Source organism: Mastomys coucha, unplaced genomic scaffold (assembly GCF_008632895.1).
Source record: "Mastomys coucha isolate ucsf_1 unplaced genomic scaffold, UCSF_Mcou_1 pScaffold21, whole genome shotgun sequence".
Classification (NCBI taxonomy): Eukaryota; Metazoa; Chordata; class Mammalia; order Rodentia; family Muridae; genus Mastomys; species Mastomys coucha.
Window position 1 is genome coordinate 56872093 of NW_022196904.1, and position 20141 is coordinate 56892233.

Consider the following 20141-nt stretch of genomic DNA (forward strand, 5'->3'; position numbering starts at 1 on the left):
TAAATTTTCTCCATAGTACAGTCACTGGTGAATATTTTTTTTCCTCTTTCTTTCATTTGGTTCTTTAAAAGCATGTTTCACTCTGTAGCCAGCACAGGTTGGCTTCAAATTCTCCATCCTCCTGCCTCAGGATCCCCATTCCTCAGCCTGGAAAGTACAGCAATTATAGCCAAGCATAAGTCTTTGATCCCAGCACTCGGGAGGCAGAGTCAGGCAGATCTGAGTTCAAGGCTATCCTTGTCTACAGGGAGTTTCTGGACAGCCAAAGCTACACAGAGGAAACCCTGTCTCAAAGCACCAGAAATTTTAAAAAAGAAAAGAAAGAAAAAGAGTAAAGCAATTACAGAGAGAACAGACAGCTGATATATATTATTTTAAAATTCTATTGAGAACATACTTTCTTTGTCATGTAGTTTCAAGTCTTAAAAATGTGCAAGCCCCCCCCCAGCCTCTTAAAATTATCTTTACGCCTTAAGAATCAGTAGAATCTAAAGATAGTGTGTGTGTGCACACGCACACATGCAAGACAGACAGAAAATTTAAAGGAATAAAAGGCCTACCATTTTGAATACTTCTTTGTACTGCAAATTTCAAAAATCATTTGAGCTATTAAAATAAGTGAGTCCTTTTTATATGTGATAACAAATGTTATAGAGTTATTCAGTAGGTAGTTTCTAGGTTGTCCTTTGTATAATCTCTCCCTATAGTTTATTTGTATACATTTGTCTCTTTATATTAATGTTCTAAACTTACCTTTAGGGCATTTTCGGAGGCAGCAGAAATCTGAGCACATGACCTAGGTGCTTACATTTCAATCTAGTAAATTCTCTGTAAGGGTTTTAAAATGAGAAAACAAGAATGACCACTGCCAAAACCAAGCAGCAGATAGCTAAACATACCAAAACAATACTTTGTTTTAAAGTTCCTGACCTTGCCACTATTGTCAAGGAAATACATTGTAAATGTTTCTAAGTTCACCTAGAACACCAGAGATGTAACAAATACTATGTATCACTTCATAACAACTCCAGTGTTCATCCATTTTGTCGCACACAAACACACAAAAAAACACCCATAGTAACTATATACTTTGTTTCCGGGGCTAATAGTGCTTTTGTACAGTTTCTATACTGGTCCCATTCTCAAACTACACACATTCACTTTTTCAGGAAAACCAAATCCAATTATTTTCTTCAAAACCTGCAAGTTTCAGTCCTCCTGTTCACCACCTGCTACTAAGCCATTATCAGTTAGGTAACTCTGAAGCTTTTCTGATGGAGGCATAGAGAAAAAAAAATGTACATGGGCAAAACAGTAAATTGTTGTTTAATTAAAAGCAGCATCATTCAGAATTAACAAGCAATTAACATGGAATTGAAGAATTCCTATGAGAGTAAGGAAGGCGGGGAACTACAAAAAGGTCTCCAAGCCTCAGAGCAGAGTAAATGACACAGTATACCAAAAGATAATGCAAAACACGGAAACACTCTGACCTGGTCCCAGAAGACGTTTCTGGGGTAGAGAAGTTACTGAGGTGTTAAGGACCAGGCATGGGCAGTGCTGCTGGTTTTGCTAGGAAACTAGGATCTAAGAAAGCTTGCATTCCCAGGCAACCACCCTGAAAATAAAGCATTACTTAATGAGGTAGGGGCCAGGAGTAAACAATGGGGGAAGGGAGGTCTGGCTCTTTACCTTTAGAGAGGATGCTGGTCCAAAGCACTCTGTTTATTGCTCCTCTGGTGGGTGGCCAGACCCCTCTCTACTTGCGAGTGTCCTCCAGCAAGCTCAAAGCTGGAAAACAGAAACCAATCAGTGGTGCAGTGATCCAGGGGCGAGGAGAGGGCTATGAGGATGGGGGAGCTAAGGAAAGGCTGAAGGGTGCCAAGGGCAGGCAGGCTAGAGCAGGGCTTCTCCCCCAACCCCCACCCACCCAGCCAAGCCCCTTCCCCTCAAGGGAGGAAGAAACTGACTTTACCTGTCTCCTCAGTCGCAGCTCCTCTCTCTCCTTTCAGCCTCCTCCACATTCACCAACTTCTCCATTGAAGAAACATCCCAGGCAGGGCCGGACTCCGTGTTCCTGATCCTCCTCGGTGCTTCACGGCCCCAACCCGGAGAGCATCCAGATAGTCGATCAGGCTGGGGGTGGCGGTCTTGGCCTCGGAGCAGCCTCCGGGAAGGGGTGCTGGGAGGAAGTGCCGGCTCGGAGGGGTGGGGGGCAGTCCCGGTCCAGGGGCTCAGACCAAGGGTCTGCCGCGCGCCGGGCCGGAGGCTTTCAGCTACCGAGGGACTCAAGAGGTCTGGGGACAGAGAGACCCCAAGTCGTACTAGGTCCGAAGTGTCAGCAGCAGGGTGTCCCGACAGGGGGCTTTCGGGATGCACTTTGCACTGGGCCACCCCCGCCCCCTCCTTCCAGCACTTTGGGGTCACTGGGATGGGACCAAGCCTTCGACAACCAATCAGCTGCTGCACTGGAGCCTGCGCTCCAAGCCGTAAACCAGATCCGCGGTGGGTGGGGGTTGGGGTAGGGGGTGGGGGCGACTTGGTTGGTTGGTTGCTTCCTTCTCCTCACCCGGAGGCCCCCACCCCCTGGTTGTCGTAAAGCTGCCCGCGGATTCGCGACAGTTAGAGGAGGCGGGCTGGTAGAGGCCGGGACTGGACTCCGATTGGTCTCTCTCACTTCGTCCCTCCGCTTCCCCGCGGCGGTTTTCGAGGCTCCGCCCCACGGCCTGGAGACTCGAAGCGGTTGCTAAGAGACACTGTACTACGAATGGGGCTTCCACTCCTGTTGAGGGAGGGGCCGGCGAGGCCTTCCGTGGAGTACGGTGGCCTGGAGTGGGCAGCTGTGGGCGCAAGTGGCCGGGCGATGGCTGCGTGGCCCAGCCGGATGGCAGCCAGGTAACCACGAGTCCAGGTTGAGCTGGGTGGCTGGAGCGTCTTGTGGGTGGCAGGCTGAGCAGCGGACGAGGTGGCAGGGTCGAGGGCAGGCGAGGAGGGCCCCTATTCGCCTGCGTTCCGCGGCGCTTCTTGGAAGCGAGTGGCGGGTGTTTCGTGCATCTGTCGGTCTCTGAGACCCGGTTAGCTTCCAGGCTGCTTGCGCCTCGCCCAGCCTGCAAGAGAGCACGCTCTTTGGGGAGCGCGAGGCGGGTTCAAGGGCTTTCCTGCGAGGAGAGCAACCCTCGCGGTTTCTTGTGAATGAAAAGAGCCAGGGGAAAAAGTGCAAAGTGGGCACATTGATACATTGTTTAAATGCATTGATTCTTTTAGCAAGTGTTTACTGGGTTGACACTACTCTGGTTGTTGGGGAGACTTTGTGAACTTTCTCTCTCTCTCTCTCTCTCTCTCTCTCTCTCTCTCTCTCTCTCTCTCTCTCTCTCTCTCTCCTTCTCTCCCCCTCTCTCCCTCCCCTCCCCCCTCTCGCTTTTATCTTGGCAAGAGAAGATGAAACTGCAAAATGATTAGGGGGGAAAAAACTCCAATCCCCAACAAAGTAATGGAATACAGTTTGACTAGGATGCGCTGGACTCTTAGATTGTTAGCCAGGTCTCCCAGAGAATGACATTTGCGCGCTGTGAATGACAAAAAACTAGCCCAACAAAGATCTGAGGGAAGAACTTTACAGGCAGTTAATCAGAAGCGCAAAGTCTTTGTGGTACTGGAATAAGTTTAGGGGAACTGTGGCTGAGTAAGTGGGAGAAAGATGGGAATGAGATTAGGAGGTGTGGGCAGGCTGCAGATTTTGCAGGAGTGTATAGGTCATGCCAGAATGATTACAGTTTCTATGTTTTGCATTGATCACTTAATAGAGAAAGCTGTTATGGGAAATTGGATTACTGGGGATGATGTAACCTATTGAGATATTTTGTTGAAGGTGGGAGTCAGTGTTCAATTTACCTCTGGGTCTTTTCTTCTAGACCTTTACTTGGATATTCAAAGATTATTCCTTTGGTGTTTTCCACAGGAGTCACTTCTTATGTGAGCAGACTAAGTTCTCTCATTCCTAGGAAAGGTCATAGTCAGGAATGGGGGTGTGGTATGGAACCAAAACTGAAATATCTTGAAGACAGTGATACTATAGTTTTGACCAGAAGCACTGAGCCGGGCTGTCTAATCCTGACTTGAATATATATAATGTTTCTAGGGGCTAATAGATTCCCAGTAAAAAGGTAAGAGTAGATGAAAGACAACTGAATATGATTTCCCCAGAAAAAGGGGTCAGTGAAAGCTTAGGTTATCTTCTAATTGCAGAAGTCTTTGGGGCCTCAGAGAAAGCATACAGATAATTAGCTTGTGGGCACAGAAGTAAAGAAACCCCAAAAGGCAGATCTTAAAGCCCTGCAAGGCCATGTGTTTTTGGAGTTTGAGACATCATCCTAAGAAAAATAGATTTTTCAGACTGTGGATGGGTATATTGTAAGCCAAGATATAACTACTTAGGAAGGGATCTGTTGTCTATGTCAAGGGGAGAAATGGTCCACTGTAGCTGATATGGACTCTATTCACTGAGGTGAGGAGAGAGAGGTACAGGAAAAAGTGAGTTTGAAGGGCATGGAATGAGTTGAGTTGATCCTCAGGGATAAATGTTTATGGGTATTCCCTCTCCAGGTGTAGTTCTGCAGGATGCTTGTGGGTTCTTCCTTAAAGACTCACTGTTAATATTCAGTGGAAGACACACACCACATTTTGAAATGTAATTTTTTCCCTCTGTACTGGCTGGTGTTGTGTGTCAACTTGACACAGGCTGGAGTTATCTCAGAAGGGAGCTTCAGTTGGGGAAGTGCCTCCATGAGATCCAGCTGTGGGGCATTTTCTCAATTAGTGACCAAGGGGGTAGGGCCCCTTGTGGGTGGTGCCAACCCTGGGCTGGGAGTCTTGGGTTCTATAAGAGAGCAGTCTGAGCAAGCCAGGGGAAGCAAGCCAGTAAGAAACATCCCTGCATGGCCTCTGCATCAGCTCCTGTTTCCTGACTAACATCCTTTCGTGATGAACAGCAATGTGGAAATGGAAGCTGAATAAACCCTTTCCTCCCCAACTTGCTTCTTGGTCATGATGTTTGTGCAGGAATAGAAACCCTGTCTAAGACACCCTGTTTCTCAAGACACTGGGCCATGGCAGCTCACCAATGCTCCCAAGCAGCTACACTATCAGGGAAAACAGGCAGTGGTGCTGTGTTTCCAGTATTTGTTGGTCTGTTGTGTTTTTACATCCCCTCATGTCAATAGAAGGCCTCACTATGTCTCCTCTACACATATAGCTATGGTTTCTCACGGCATTTAATAATGGACATGAGAGATTCTGTATTTTTATAACATAGGTTTGGACTAAATGAAGTTTTCCCACCTGTAAGCTAATGGGAGTGTTGTAGACATGGTCAGTATAAGAAGTAGGTTTTCTGCTTATGATGTGCTTATTGGAATGTAGCCCCATGATAAGTCAATGAGTATCTGTACATAGCCCGGAAAGGAACTAAACCCTAACTTGCAAAAGTAAAATTGAGGACCTAAAAGCTTATGGAATTATTCTGCAAGGGGAGATGTAGAGAGCTGAACGCTGAAAAGTCCTGACAGTAAGAGCCCAGGAGAGAAAGAGGATCCAGAGAGGAAGATGGAGAAGGAATTTCTGGACATAGAGAAGCCTTGCCAAGAGTCAGTGTGCTTTTAGAAAAGGCAGGCATTTTTTTAAAATGGAAAAACTGCAGTTATTACCTGTATGAGTTAGGCCTACATTTTCTTTAGAGAATCTGTCCCTTTGGCCAGGAGGCCAAGTGATAAAATTTTAAGCAGAAAGAAAGTATGAAACGTATAGGGAAGAGTAGGTTTGTTTTAACATGTGTACCGCACCCCCCGCATGAAGGCATCTGACCAGTGTGGGTAAATGATTAAGTTACCATTGCTTTTAGTGAGCCCCACAGGTTTCTTTTCCTCCATCAATATAAAGCTTTTCAGAAAATGTAAGTTGCTAGAACATCTTTAGATTTTTTTACACCTATTTATTTAATGTCTATGTGTGGGGATGTACATCACCACTGTGCATGTGTGAAGGTCAGAAGATGACGTGCAGGCTGTTTTCTCATTCCAGGAATTGAACTCAGGCCATCAGGCATGGCAGCAGGCTCCTTTACCCACTGAGCCATCTTGCCAACCTAGGAGAGTATCTTTAATAACTGTTTGCTTAGATTAGAAAATGTGTAAGTTTAGTTTTCCTAAGAAGCAGGTTGTTCTACAAGAAGTTTTCAAACACTTCTGGCTATTAATTTAGATTGAATATATGTAGAACCTAGCATTATATAACTGCATATTCAGAGGAATAGGTGCAACTCTGCAAGCAGGTTCAGAATTCTTATAACAAGCAAACAAACAAACAGACAAAAAAAAAAAAAAAAAAACCTGCAACAAACTATTTGGAAGGATCCTACATTGTCGCGTCTGCCCTGACCAGCAAGAAAGATGCAACCCAAGCTCTTCCTCTTAGCAGTTTATTCAAGAACATTGTAACAGTCTTCTCCCCCCTGCTTCTCCCTCCTGCTTCTCCTGCCTTCTCCTCCTGCTCTTCTTCTCCTGCCTTCTGGCTCTGTGGAGCCATGACTTAAGCCCCACCTTCCTGCCATCTAAGCCCCGCCTTCCAGCCCACCCTCGGCCATTAAGTACTCCCAAGCTTAGCCAATCCCAATGGGCCACGTGGCAAAAGCGGATAGGTCACCAGATGCGGAAGCAACCAATGGCAGCAAGCTTAGCCAAATGAGGGCTTGTTTATGAGACCACTCTTCTCCGGGAGCAGCTGAAAACGGCTCTCCACACCACATATTTTCCGAAGCTTTTTAATCATCAATTTTATCCTTGCTGCTTTCCACCAGTCATCCTTTTATGAATTCAAATCTTGGCATGTCTTTTTAAAATGGATGCCTGACTTACAATTAGAACCCAGTTATTATTGGACTGGTCAGTGGTATGTTTGGTAACTTTTGATCTTTTCACTCTACACTGATTTACTGTAAAAACAAAGGATTGTCCCAGACAGCTTGCAGGTCAGAGCACCTTGCCTTTCTGTGCTTTGAAAGCACCAACAATACACTTATAAGTTAGTCCAGGACTGGCCTGTAATTTTTGCCTAAAGTGATTATAACTGAAGTAATTTCCCATAAGGTCTTGCACAAGGTCTCCAGTGCTCTCGGGGTTTGAGGATTTGAAAATGAATAGAAACACTCTAGTCCAGGACTTTTAGGGTTTCCTTGCTGTGGTGTACCACTCTTTCAAAACACGTGAGAGAAACATGTCAGAGGCCTTTGCTTTACACCAAGCCCATCCAAACAACCCGGCTAAACAGAGCAGCCAGTTGTACTAAGTATTAGTAATCAAATTGAACTCTACCAGGGCCCATTGTGCTTGAGCCAGCATGGAAGATGCCCTGTCATTCCTGGAAAGACACTGAGTCAGTAGTGAGCCTCCTTTTATACTCTGCCTGTAGAGCACATCTCCACTATCCAACTCCTTAATATCTTCTTTATGTCTTTATGTGATGTCTGGAGTTTGGCTCAAGGGTAGAGTACTTGCCTAGCATGTGCAACACATTGGGCTTAATCCTGTGCATTATAGGAAAAAGAAAAAGGGGAAAAAGAATTAAAGGAGATGTTACCTAATTTGTGAATCATTGATTAAAAAAATCTTTTAGATCTTTACATATATTGAAATGTTATTTTTTTCTAACCATTCAGGTGTAATTTATGAGTTAGTTTTAGAACATTTGCTAAGTATAAAACCAGGCAGTTTCTAAGCCCACAAAGAAGGAAAGGAAGGAGAGAGAGGAGAAAACATAAGGTTGGGAGCATACAGCTTCGGAGCACACACGGCTCAGGCCAGATGCTGCCTCTGCTTCTGAAACTGGAAGGTCTGGCAGCACCTTTGTGAGGGTCACTGTGTTCTCTCCGCATGGCCAGCTCAGCCATCTCCCAGCTAAAACTCCAGATCTGAGTTCCAACAATTTTTCAAGCAATGTAGAGATAACAGGAAGAACATCAGATAGCCAGAGTTTCACAGGGTGTGCTACTGGAGAGCCCCGACTTGCTTTATTGACTTTGGCTATCAGATTTTAATTCCTAAATTGGAATTCTTTGACTTGAAAGGCAGTGTAGATTGTGGGGCCTTGGAGTGGTTGGAGGTTGTTTGTCTTTGGTCTGCTTTTGTTGCTTTGGGGATCAAGCCTATCACCAAGCTACACCCCAGCCCTAGACTGCAGAATATTATTTATTTATTTAAGAAATATTTTAAAATTTTGCTCAAATGACCAAAGACTAAATGTTACAAAAGTGAAAAATATTAGCACTCTATTACAAAGAGTGAATTTAAATTAGCCAATGCCATTCATATTCTCAGTTAAGTATCTTTACAAATACCTTTCTTACCATTTTGTTTAAATGAGAATAAGGGCAATATTTGCATACAAATACCATACAAAGATTATGACCCCAAAATCAGACTACAAATAATTTCAAAATTTAAAAACACTGATTTAACTTCATGATTTTTTTTCTCTTGCCATAGCATGGTTGGTTTTTAGTTTTAAAAAAAGTACTTTTTTATATTTATTTCTCTTGTGTCTGTGCACATGCATATGGGGGTCAGAGGATAACTTTCAACAGTTGGGTCTCTCATTCCACCTGGTAGGCCTCAGGGATAAACTCAGGTAGTTAGACTTTGGAGGAAAGCACCTTCACCCACTGAACTGTCTTACCAGCCCATTTTAATTTTATTTTTTAATATAAGAAATACTAGTATTATAACACATTGGCTTATTGCAACACTTTATATTTATAGTGTCAGTGTGGGCAAAATATTTTAATGTTGATTATTTATTGTGTTTTAAACTTTCAAGATTTTTTTAAACATAAAATAGCTGTATATATTTGTTTTATTTGAAAAATAAAAAATAATAACTAGTCTTTCTAGTTTCTAGTAGTAAGCCCTATCTTATTTTTTAGTGTAAGTGATATTCCTACACAGGATCATATTAGGCCCAGTTTTTAAATAGCTGAATGGGTCCCCACATGCAACAAAAGCAAACAGTCTTCTGGGAGCACTTTTATCTCACTGATGTGAAAGCCCCGGCTTTGAGATGTTTTCTTAGTTTGATGAAAAAAGTAGGTAGGGTTTTAGAATAGTACTTTTTCTTCTAAGATCTGTTTCTGTCTTGTAGGAATAAGTGTTTGTCTGCATGTATGTCTGTGCAACACATATGTGCTGGTGCCTGAGGAGGCCAGAAGAAGGTGGCAGATACCCGGGAACTGGAGTTATAAAGAGTGCTGGGAGCCACCACATGGGTACTGAATTTAGATTCTCCTCAAGAGCATCAAGTGTGCTTAACCCCTGTGCCATCTCTCCAGCCTGGACTATTAAATGGCTTTAGTAAGAGGAACTCATTTTTGCTCCTTTTCATCATTTGTCGCCACCTCACTGACCAGCGGAAATAAGGAGGCAATCATGAACTCTTCTCCAAGCAGTTTATTCGGGAACTTTGTATTACAGACTCATTCATTTATTTCTTCTTCTTTCTCTCTTCCTTCTTCCTCTCTAGTCCCCAGCCCTCGCGGGTTAAATACTTTCCCTGGTCCCAATCAGCATCGGCTACGTGGCAAAGCATAATAGGCTGCGGGAAATCATGCCAGCTTGCATCACAAACTGGAGGCACTCAGCTTTTCCAAATAAGGGTTTGTTTATCACAATGCTCTCTGCTCTGGCCAGAGACCAGGTGCCAAATATATAGGGTGGCAGCTGTGGCTCCCCACAATCATTGACTGTTTTCAGAAGTGACTTTCTTTTGGGAACCGGACAGTCCAGGGATGTGGGAGGAACACGGTGCTCTTTAGTAGGTGATGCTTCCTGACACAGATGTGGTAAAGAAGCTTCCACAACCTTTGCTGGGTTACTGGTAAGCTGGTTTTCCTATTTCTAGAGCCCATCCCATTGCTGTGTTAAAATCTTGTTTCTGTGATCGTTCAGACCACCACCTGTCTTTTATTACTCAAAGCCAATTTAAACAAGATTACATATTTTAAAATTTGTTTTTAAGTGATGACTTCATTGGGGACAGCATGTCTACACAGCAGCCAAGTCGGGCATATTGTTCTCCCTGCAAACTGTTAGCTGAAGTAGGGAGGCAACCACAGGATCTTCCTTCAGCAGATAAGCCACAAGTCTGCTGCACTGATCTCCAGTTTCTGCTGAACAAAACCTGGGCTGCTGTTGTTCTTGAGAAACTTCCTGAGAAACCGTAATGATGGGCCTTCTGTCGTTGCAACGGTGGTCACAGGAACCAGCTGCTTTATTTGACTGTCCTTGTGTCATCTTTCAGTCAGGTGGCCTGCAGAAGTCAGTTTGGTGTGTGTGTACATATGTGTTTACGTGGTTACACTTGTGTGGGTTTATACCATGTACTCATGTGGATGAAGGCCACAGGATAACTTAGGTTTCAGAAACAACATTATCCTCATTTGAGTCAAATTCTTCATTGGATTGAAGCTCACCAGTTAGGTTAGGCTGGCTGACCAGTATACCTCAGAAATCCTCCTATTTTTGTCTCCCCAGTACTGGGGTTACAAGTATATATACAACCCCATCCTTACCCCAATCCCTGTCCCCACCCCCAGCTTTCTCTTCAAGTACACACAGTGCTCCTTAAAGAACCCAAGTTTAGTTCCTTGCACCTACATTAAGTAGTTCACAACTACCTCTGATGTCAACTCTTTGAGACCTGATACTCTCCTGACCTCTGCAGGCACCTGGTGAACACATGTGGCATATGCAAATGCACACACAATCTCTGTGTGTGTGTGTGTGTGTGTGTGTGTGTGTGTGTGTGTGTGTGCATACTGTTTGGTTTACTCATTAAAAAAATGGGTCTTATATATAAAGCAACATGAATTTTTTGTTTGTTTTCAATGGTTAAATACACAAATAAATCATAATAACTCATTGGAGGAAGGAAGTTCCAACCCCAAATGTAGCAACTATGATTTGGTCGGCCTCTATAGAATCGGGTCTTGGGCATTTTTCCTAGTAATTTGTGGTGTCTTCCCTGTTTGACCACTGCTCTGTAAGCCATATCTGTCCTCTAAAGCAGTTGATAGTAGAAGAAATACTAGCTTGTACTCTGGGTGATGAAAGGCGCTGTTCTGGATGGGACTGTGTAGGGACCTGGGAATGATGAATTAGGCCACTGTAGTGGCTATTCCTGGTTATCAACTTGACTATCTGAAATGAACTACAATCTAGAATTAGAAGGCTCACCTGTAGCCCTAATCTGGAGACTGAGAGATACAAGTTTCTGACCTGAATCTTGGCATGGAGATCTTGAGATCTAAAGGCACACACCTTTAATCTGGGCAACACCTTTCGCTGGAGACCTATATAATAAGGACATTGGAAAAAGGCTCTCGGCTTCGCCTGCTTGCCTTGTGGGACTGAGCAACTGCTAGATCCTTGATCTTCCATTCACAGCTGCTGCTGACCATGGTTGGGTGTTGGACTACAGACTGTAAGTCATCAATAAATTCTTTTACTACATAGAGACTACCATAAGTTCTGTGACTCTAGAGAACCCTGACTAATACAGCCACCTTAGATACAGATGCTCTCAGTGGCATCCCTGTAGCCATAGTCCAGCTGGCAGAAAGAGGGATAGGGATGAGTAGAGAAGCCACATTGTAGATGCTGGTCTCACTGGCCCAGCGAACAGGATGCTGAGGTAAGGGACACTCACAGGACACGTGGTGTGAAAGAGTAGTGAATCTTTCCCATAAAGATTGATTCCTGGAGGACTGCTTAATCACTTCAGCAATTAAGAGTAGAAGACTAGCACTTTTAATATTAATAAAATGTTCCACTTCTAGAAAATGTTTAGCTCAGTGCGCTATGAAGCCAGAGAACTCAGCTTTCTCACCACTAAATCAAATAGACTGCACAGAAAGCTTTAGTGTCATCTTTGATCCAATTCTTAGTTCTTTCCAGATGCATAGAATCAGAATCTGGGGCGGAGGAGTGAGGATGTTGCTCACATTCTAGCAAGCCTTCCAGGCAATTCTGATGCTAGAATTTGAGAACATTGTCTAGCTCATATTCAAGATTCTTCTGGTACTAAAATGAGGGATGGTGGTCCTGGGGCTAGAACCCAGGATCTCACACATACCAGACAAATGCTCTACCTCTGAGCTATATTCTGGCTCAAAAACTGTTCTAATGCCCATTCTAAATCTGTGTGGTGCATTAGAAAAGTTTGGCTTTGGAAACATCCAATGGCAGCTATCCAGGAAAGTTCAAATCTATAGATGCTTCAGGCCTCCTGGCTCCAGCTCCTGACAAGCAAACTGCCATTCAGGGCTCTTGCATAGGAACTGACTGGGAGTCAGTATAGCCTCTAGGCCCTGTCAGTCCAGCTCAAAATGGCTCCTTTCCACAGTGGGCCCATAAAGGAGCAGAGTCAGACGTTACCTATCAGTCCCCCTGACCATACTACATATGGACTTCTGTTGTTGAAATGACCCCCCTCTCCTCCTCCTGAGCAAGAGAGCAGTAGTTCCATTTTCAGTGTCCCACAATTCCAGTAATAGGCAGTGTGATGGGCACATGGATTTTGAATGATGTGTTCTACTCGGCAGCTGTTGTAACAGCCCAGTGCCCAGTGAAGATTCTTGTGAGTCAGGAGAGAAAGTTTTAATGAACATGGGCTTTAGCATGCAGGATTGGACTGTGACAGGAGTGTGTTGGTGGCTGCCCTGGCATAGACATGGTCTGTGTATAGGATCTGACTGTAACAGGAGGGTACTGGGGCTGCCCTGGCATAGGTTCTTATCTGTGTACAGGGTCTGACTGTAACAGGAGGGTACTGGGGCTGCCCTGGCATAGACATAGTCTGTGTACAGGATCTGACTTTAACAGGAGGGTTCTGGGGCTGCCCTGGCATAGACATGTCTGTGTACAGGATCTGACTGTAACAGGAGGGTTCTGGGCTGCCCTGGCATAGGCATGGTCTCTGATTGCTCTCATGTACTGGACCTGTTTGTTATATTGTCTCTCCTTCTTGGTCCCTGAGGCCTCATCCTAATCATAAATTTCTTCAAGGAAAGGCTGTACCTAGTAAAATGAGAGTTTTGTCATATATTCAAGGAAGCTTGGCTGACAAAATGGACTTTGAGAATGCTAAGGCCTTTGAGACTCCCTCCATCCAAGATACTCATGGCCAATCTGGAATGAAACAAGGCTGAGTTCTCAGTGGGCCTGTTTTACTTCTTTCAACTTGGTGTAATTAATAAGCTTTCTTGCGGCCAGCCTTTTTCATACCTTCTATTAAGCATGGACACAGATAATTATGACTCCCCTATCTAGATACTTATCTTGATAAGTTCAATTAGGGTCTGTTTGGAAACTGCATCTTCCCTGGGAATGACTTCCATGGTGTCTTAGTTTGGTTTCTATTGCTGTGAAAAGCACCATGACCAAAAGCAACTTGGGGAGGAAAGGATTTCCTTCAGACTCTTATGACGGGAAGTCAAGACAGGAACTTGGAGGTAGGAATTAAAGCAGAGACCACAAAGGAATGCTGCTTCCTGGCTTGCTTTCCATGGATAGCTCAACCTGTTTTCTTTTACACTCCATGACCACCTTCCCAGGGTGGCCTTGTCCATACTGAGCTCTCCTCCATCAATCAATCAGGATAGTACTCCACAGACTTCCTTACAGGCCATCCTTATAGAAGTATTTTCTTAATTGAAACTCCCTTCCCCCCCCCCCAATGACTCTAGCCTATGCCAAGTTGGCAGAAAATCTAACCAGTGCAAGGGTTATAGGCATGAGCCTCACTGACCCATTTCTTGGCTATGAGCAAATTCCTCATGTATAGGAGGCAGTTGATATGTTATATGAAATTCTTTAATGAAGTAGAGAGGTCTTGATTAGAAGAGCTGTTCAGTTTCTATGTGGGTAAGGTCAGGCATGAGAAAGGGAACATGGACTTTGATGGTTCTATGTTGGCTACCTTGCAGAACGGATATAGGCCTTCTCTGTCCAGTGGGAGAGATTTGTTTCCTAAAGGTATTCCTCAAGTAGGAGGAGGGCTAAGGATATAGGGGAGAGTCTCTTGGGAAGGTGGGTTTGGAGGGTGATCAGTAGGATTAGGTAGGATATCTCCTGGTCTTCTAGTGTAGGAAGCCACTTCATAAGCACATCGCCATTACAAAATGGCGATGACATTTGGCTTGCCGTTGGTATAAGAATGCCTTGTCGTTGGCATAAGAACGCTTTGTGCGCGTGTGCCTGTAAATCCCAACGAGTGCCTTTGGTCACGTCAAATGGCCTGATCGTCACACAGCCTATTATGAGTCGCCACGTCTGAGGCGGGCATACGGCCCTATATAAGGGAAGGGTTTTGATATAGTCGGGGCTCTCCTCCTCCTCAACTGAAGCTAGTGAAAGTAAAGTTTGTACTGCAGAAGGATCCGTGTGTGCCGCGTCTTTCCTGCCGGCAGGAGATAGCGCGGGACATTCTAGGATCCCCAAAACCTGACCAGGCATCCCCAATAGGTTTTTCACAGATTTGAAGTTGGAGAAGGAGGAGCTGGCCATGGAGACGTGAAATCATTTCCAAAGGAGTAAGAGAACAGGGCAAACTAGAGAACAGTACTGCAGTTGAGGGTACTGATTAAGGGCCTTGCCTCTCCATCTCAGGACCAAGCCATGTGACAAAAGAACACAGATGTTTTCAGAGTCGAGGGATCAAAATTTTCTCCAGCTTTTTTCAAATGAACCTTACCCCCACACATGAGGGTAAATCTTAAGGGAAATGAGGTGACTGTCTCTTGCTGAGACTGGAGATCAGTTTCCTAGTCTCTAGCAGACATCCTTCTAGGGAACAAAGGGCCCTAGGTTCAAGGCATTTGATGTGCAACTTTCAAAAAGGGATAGCTCACCTTACTAAAGGACTTCCTGAGAAGGTGATCACAAAAGCCATCAAAGCAGCACCAGGATCCTCCTGCCACAGTAAAGTGTCCCACAGAGCTGTCCAAAATGGTAACTCCTGTCAAAAATGGCCACACCATAGAATCTCCTCAGCCTGCAGCCCTCACAGGACTTGTCCAAGGTGGTGCGCCTCCTTTCTGGCCCCTCAAGAGCTGTCCATGGTGCCAGTACCTAGCCTGCCTCAGCCTACTGGTGCATGAGGAGCTGTCCATGGTGGTCATTTCTTTCCTGCCTTAGCCTAAAGCTTTCGTGAGACACCATTGCAGGAGCTGTCCTATAGAAGCTATCCACAGTGGCCGCACCTCCTCTCCAGCATCTTTCCCCCTCCTTCACCCTCAACAGCCCCACAGAGATGGCTCCTCAGCAAAAGCTGGCTGCAGCCAGGAAGGACTTCCCACCTTAACCCATGGGCCTGATGCAGAGAAAAGAAGGTGAGAAAAAGGCCACCAATTCCTGAGCAGGAAAACCCACCAATCTCTGAGCTTCTCAAAAACCTACCAATCCTTGAGCCTCTCCAAGATCAGGACTTAAAATCCCACTAATTCTAACTCTAGAAATCTCTGCCCTGAGAAACTCTGCCCACTCAGAAACCCTATATAAGCACTGCCCCTTTGGACTCCCTGGTGTCTGCTCCCAGGAGCAGAGGACAGCCATCCCTGGATTCATCCCTACACATCCTGGACCTTCCAATAAAACTTCCATGAGATTTGCTGCCTGGTTGACCCACTGGGAGAAGGCAAGAAGAAAAGAAGCAATGAAGAGAAGGAGAGAAGGAGCAGGGCTGAAGCCCCTGAGCTCCTCAGCTCAACTGGGGATACACTCCCCTGGGAGCTGCAGCATCTCTGCTAAGGAGGCCTCCTCTCAGAGCTGTGTGGTTCCCAGGCTCCTGTGTCTTAGGAATCCCTTCACCAGGACACTGTCCCACTTCAGAGCTGTGTAGTTCATGAGCCCTCACGTCTCAGGATGCCCTTCCACTGGGACACCTTCGACCCTCAGAGCTGTATGGTTCTCGGGCTTCCAAGTCCTAGGATATACTTCCATAAGGCAGAAACACTTAGTGTCCACAAGAGACCTGAGGCGCAGATGTCAAAGAGAGCATTTAACTTAATAAAAGGACATCTTGGCACTAGAACCAACAGTTACAGGTCAGGGACACTAGGTACATGATCCAGAAACTGCACTCATTCTCAGGGAGAGGACAGTCAGAAAAGATGGAAAGAGAAACAACAGGGCCTTGAGAGGTAGTCACCACAATGGTGCGGAGAACTAGGAGTGAGGAGAGGCAGGAAATAGTCCTCTGTTCCTTACAAACTAAGCAGTTGGCCACTCTGTCCCAACCCTCAGATACCACCAGAGTTGTCCTTGGTTGGTGACTGTTAGTCACCAAGGAAGGAAAGTCCTTCCATTTAGAGGTGTAACAGAGCTCTGGTTCCCCACCACTGTAGGGCTATGGAGTTTGAGGGAAGGGAGGCCTTTGTTCCACAAGGAACTGGTCCCAATAAGGAATCCTCATTCTTCTGTGGAGTAGTTCAAAGGCCCTGGGGCAGAGACAAATTCCCAGAGGAACTCTAGCCTGTCACCTCCAAGGACAGAGGTGAGCATGCCCTGAAGCAAGGAAACCTGGCGCACCTGGAGAGTTGTCCCAACTAGAGGCTTTCAGATGTCTCCAAGTTCCTATTGAGCATACCAGGGGTCCTTAGAGATGGAAGCTGGTACCCCAGAGTCCATGCAGACAGATATGATGTGTGGGTCATGTTCATTGATAGTGAAAAGGATTCACCACTTAATATCAGAGTAGAAAAAGATAACACACTTCAAGGAAGCAGTGGGCTGAGCAAGGACAGACCTGTCTGCAGCAAGGTGGTAGACTATGGTATGCAAATGAAACAGTTGTGATTGGCCAGTGGTCAGTCTGGGCTGGGCATGCCTAATTTGATAAGCCACTAATCTTAATCTAATGCTTATTTCCCACAGTTTATATCTCAGTGAGTTAGGAACCAGAATCTTGGAGGACAACCTTTGTTTGGAGTTCTTCAGGTTCTGTGATGAGTACCATAGACAGTGTCTGAACTATGTAACTGCTTGGGCTGTAATTAAAGTTGAACCATTGTTGACTTATGCTCAGGCTCAATCCTAAAACTCTTGGCAAACTCTAGCCGCCAATTTGTATAAAGAAAGTTGGTCTTTTATTGTTAATAGTATTGGTATAGAAATAGACATGGGGCAGTTCGTTAGTGATCACATTTTCTAAGGAAGGCTTCAGAATTCTATCATGTCCTAGGAAACTTGGGTTTTTTTGCATGAGAGTCATCTGTAGCCAAGGCTGACCTCAAACTCACAGTATACCAAAGATGATCTTTGTGTCATTGTTAGTATTATTAAAATATTTATTTAGAGACAAGGTCTGGCTGTGTAAAAAGCCCAGGCTGACCTTGAACAATTCTTTACAAATTCATTTGATTGTGTATACACTATTGCACATGTACAGATGAAAGGAAACTCGTAGGAGTTGGTTCTTTTTCACCATGTGGGCTCTGGGGGTCAGACTCAGGTCACTGGGCCTTGATTAGCTGAGCCATCTCACTGGCCCTAAGGGTGTTAGTACTCCTCTTTTCTCCATGTCCGCATTTGCCTTCAGCGGGACCCAAGAGCTGGGATTATATACATGAACTACCATGCTCATCTTCTTGGTTTATTTTATTTATTGATTTATTTATTTTTGAGAGAGGGTCTCACTATGTAGCCCTGGCTGGTCTGAAACTCACTGTGTGTACAGACCAGGCAGGTCTCAAACTCACAGAGATCTTCCTGCTTCTGCCAGCCAAATTCTAGGAATAAAAGCATGCACCACTATGTCCAGCTAGTTTCTAGAAATATTTGAAATGTACTTTCTAGTCCAGTTCTGTCCAGTTTTTGGTGTAGAGACTTTAAGAATCAGGGTCTTAGTGTAATTGGGCATGGTAACATAATCTTATATCCCAGCATTCAGGAGCTTTAACAAGAGAGTCATGAGTTTGAGGCTGTCCTGGGCTACAAAGTGACTATAACCCTTCATGAAATTGAGGCATTTGGTTTGTTTATTTTTATAGTTCTGAAAGTAAATACCAGGCAAGCATTCTAACACTGAGCTTCATCTCCAATCTAACCACCCCTTCTGTTTTTGATACAGGGCCTCCCTGAATTTCCCAGAGAGGCCTTGAACTCCACCTTCCTGCCTCAGCCTTCTGAGTAGATGAGATTATAGGCATGTGCTGTTTTATTCAGCTAAAATTACTGGTTTCTCTTTGAGGTCATTGTTGAGTCATGGAGCAAGCAGTTTGAAGAAAGATATAGCAAGACCCTATGTAGCTTTTTCCTGATTTTTTCCAAGGGCAGCATCTTGCCCAACACAGCACAGAATCTTAATTGAAACAACCTACCTGCCTCCCTCAGATTTCCCTCTTTATCTGTACGCATTTATTTGAATGTTTGCCTAGTTCTCTGTGATTTTTGTTAGCACCAGTTTGCCTCCTGTTATCCTTTGTAGCCCCACCCACTAAGGAGGTGAAGCCCTCAGCCAGAGGCTGACTTTCATCTGTATTACATTGCCCATTTGCTCTTCAGGAATAGAAATAATATACAGCTTCTAAGATTGTCTCTTTCCCCCCACATAATCCCTTTGAGAGCCATCTGAGGTAGCTCAGGTAGTAATAGGAGTTTTGTTGATGATGAAAGCATTTCACAGTGTGGCTCCATCACTTTGCTTCCACACACCCAGTGAAGGACATCTTGTGCAAGTTTATGTGTGACTGACTTTATTTTTCTGGCATGAATGCCAGCTTCCCAGTTGCTGGGTCATCTGGTAACTAGATGTTCAGCTTTTGAAGAAACTGTCAGATTAATTTAACAGAATAGCTGTTGTAGCAGGATCTAGTTTCTGTACATCTTTGCCAGCATTTGGTGCCTCTGTCTATTATTGCAGCTATTCTGAGAGTGGTATTCTTTATAGTTACTTTTGTTGTTCTTTCATGTTTTTGTTTGTTTCCTGTTGTGGTAGGAGAATAGTCACTTGACGATGGTGGCAGTGCAGAGGACACTTAAGAATGACAGCCCTGGTTTGAGTCCTTAACTCTTTTGGAGCACTATCTCTCCTGGGGTGCCTGTTTCTATAATTGCTGATCTAAGTGCAGTTGGGTGATTCGTCCCAAAGCAAATGTTTCTATCTTTTTAGTGTATACTCTCAATGACTCGGGTTAAAAGGTCAGGTAAAATAGCTATGGGTGACAACCATGCTGGCCCAGAAAGAGGCATTGGTGGGCACTGTTGTCCTCCAGGAAGGCTTCTCCAGTGCTTCCTGAAGCTTCTTGCTCAGGGACAATTCTCTTTGTGGTCAGCTTGCAACCTTGGTTTGTAAATCTGCAAAACAAGTCTCTTTGAAGTATGCATGGGATTTCTCAGGATTGTCTTCCACTTCAAAATCAGCTTCTGCCTGGCTTTTCTCAGTCTACATCACAACTGCATTTTTCCCCTGTTTTGTAGAGCGAGCCCAGCACTGGTGAGTAAGTGAGGGGATTGAGGAAGCAAATGGCTGCTGAGGACAGACACTGTAATCCATAGTGATCTTCATGCAGCAAATCCCAGCTCTACACTCATGACTAAGCGACACCTTGGGAACCATGGGCAGCGCCCCCATGTGACACCCTCCGTGACTTACAACAGTCCTGTACAGTGTTCTTCAGTGACAAAGTTAACTTGTTTCTGGGTCCTCCTTTCTGTATCTAAACTGGCTTATTCCTCTGGCCTCTGAAGATTCCAAGATAGGTGAGCTCCATCGAATTTCTGATTCCCATTTGCTGGAGTAGGTAAGGCTGCTAGGGACCGCCTTCTGTTTCTGGGTAACTGGTAACACCCAATGTCAGTTTCTTTGAGGACTCTTAGTTATGAACTGACTTTAGAAAATCAGTTGTCGGCTCATCTGAGCCATCTGGTTACATTGGAAGAATGGACATTCCAAGCAGAGTGTTAAGAATTATAATTGGGCCGGGTGGTGGTGGTACACACTTTTAATCCCAGCACTTGGGAGGCTGAGGCAGTTGGATTTCTGAGTTCAAGGCCAGCCTGGGCTACAGAGTGAGTTTCAGGACTGCCAGGGTGATCCAGAGA

The 20141-nt window shown here is 44.8% G+C and overlaps 2 protein-coding genes across 12 annotated transcripts in view; one reads left to right on the forward strand and one right to left on the reverse strand.

Annotated features, from left to right (window-relative positions):
- The window catches only part of Asb7 (ankyrin repeat and SOCS box containing 7), a 47004-nt gene extending 44150 nt beyond the window's left edge, over positions 1 to 2854 (reverse strand). For 4 of the 8 annotated variants that reach the window (XR_004123095.1, XR_004123097.1, XR_004123096.1 and 1 more), the window contains exons 1-2: positions 1976 to 2853; positions 1693 to 1791 (exon numbers count right to left, since the gene is read on the reverse strand). The gene's annotated coding sequence lies outside the window, so the exon portion shown is untranslated. Of the gene's footprint in view, positions 1 to 753; positions 829 to 1493; positions 1619 to 1692; positions 1792 to 1975 lie in introns of all 8 variants that reach the window. The other 4 variants (XR_004123094.1, XM_031386930.1, XM_031386932.1 and 1 more) reach the window with 3 other exon arrangements.
- Lins1 (lines homolog 1) overlaps positions 2655 to 20141 on the forward strand; it is a 29972-nt gene continuing 12485 nt past the window's right edge. For 2 of the 4 annotated variants that reach the window (XM_031386926.1, XM_031386928.1), the window contains exon 1: positions 9675 to 9918. The gene's annotated coding sequence lies outside the window, so the exon portion shown is untranslated. Of the gene's footprint in view, positions 2896 to 9674; positions 9919 to 20141 lie in introns of those variants that run through there. The other 2 variants (XM_031386925.1, XM_031386927.1) reach the window with 2 other exon arrangements.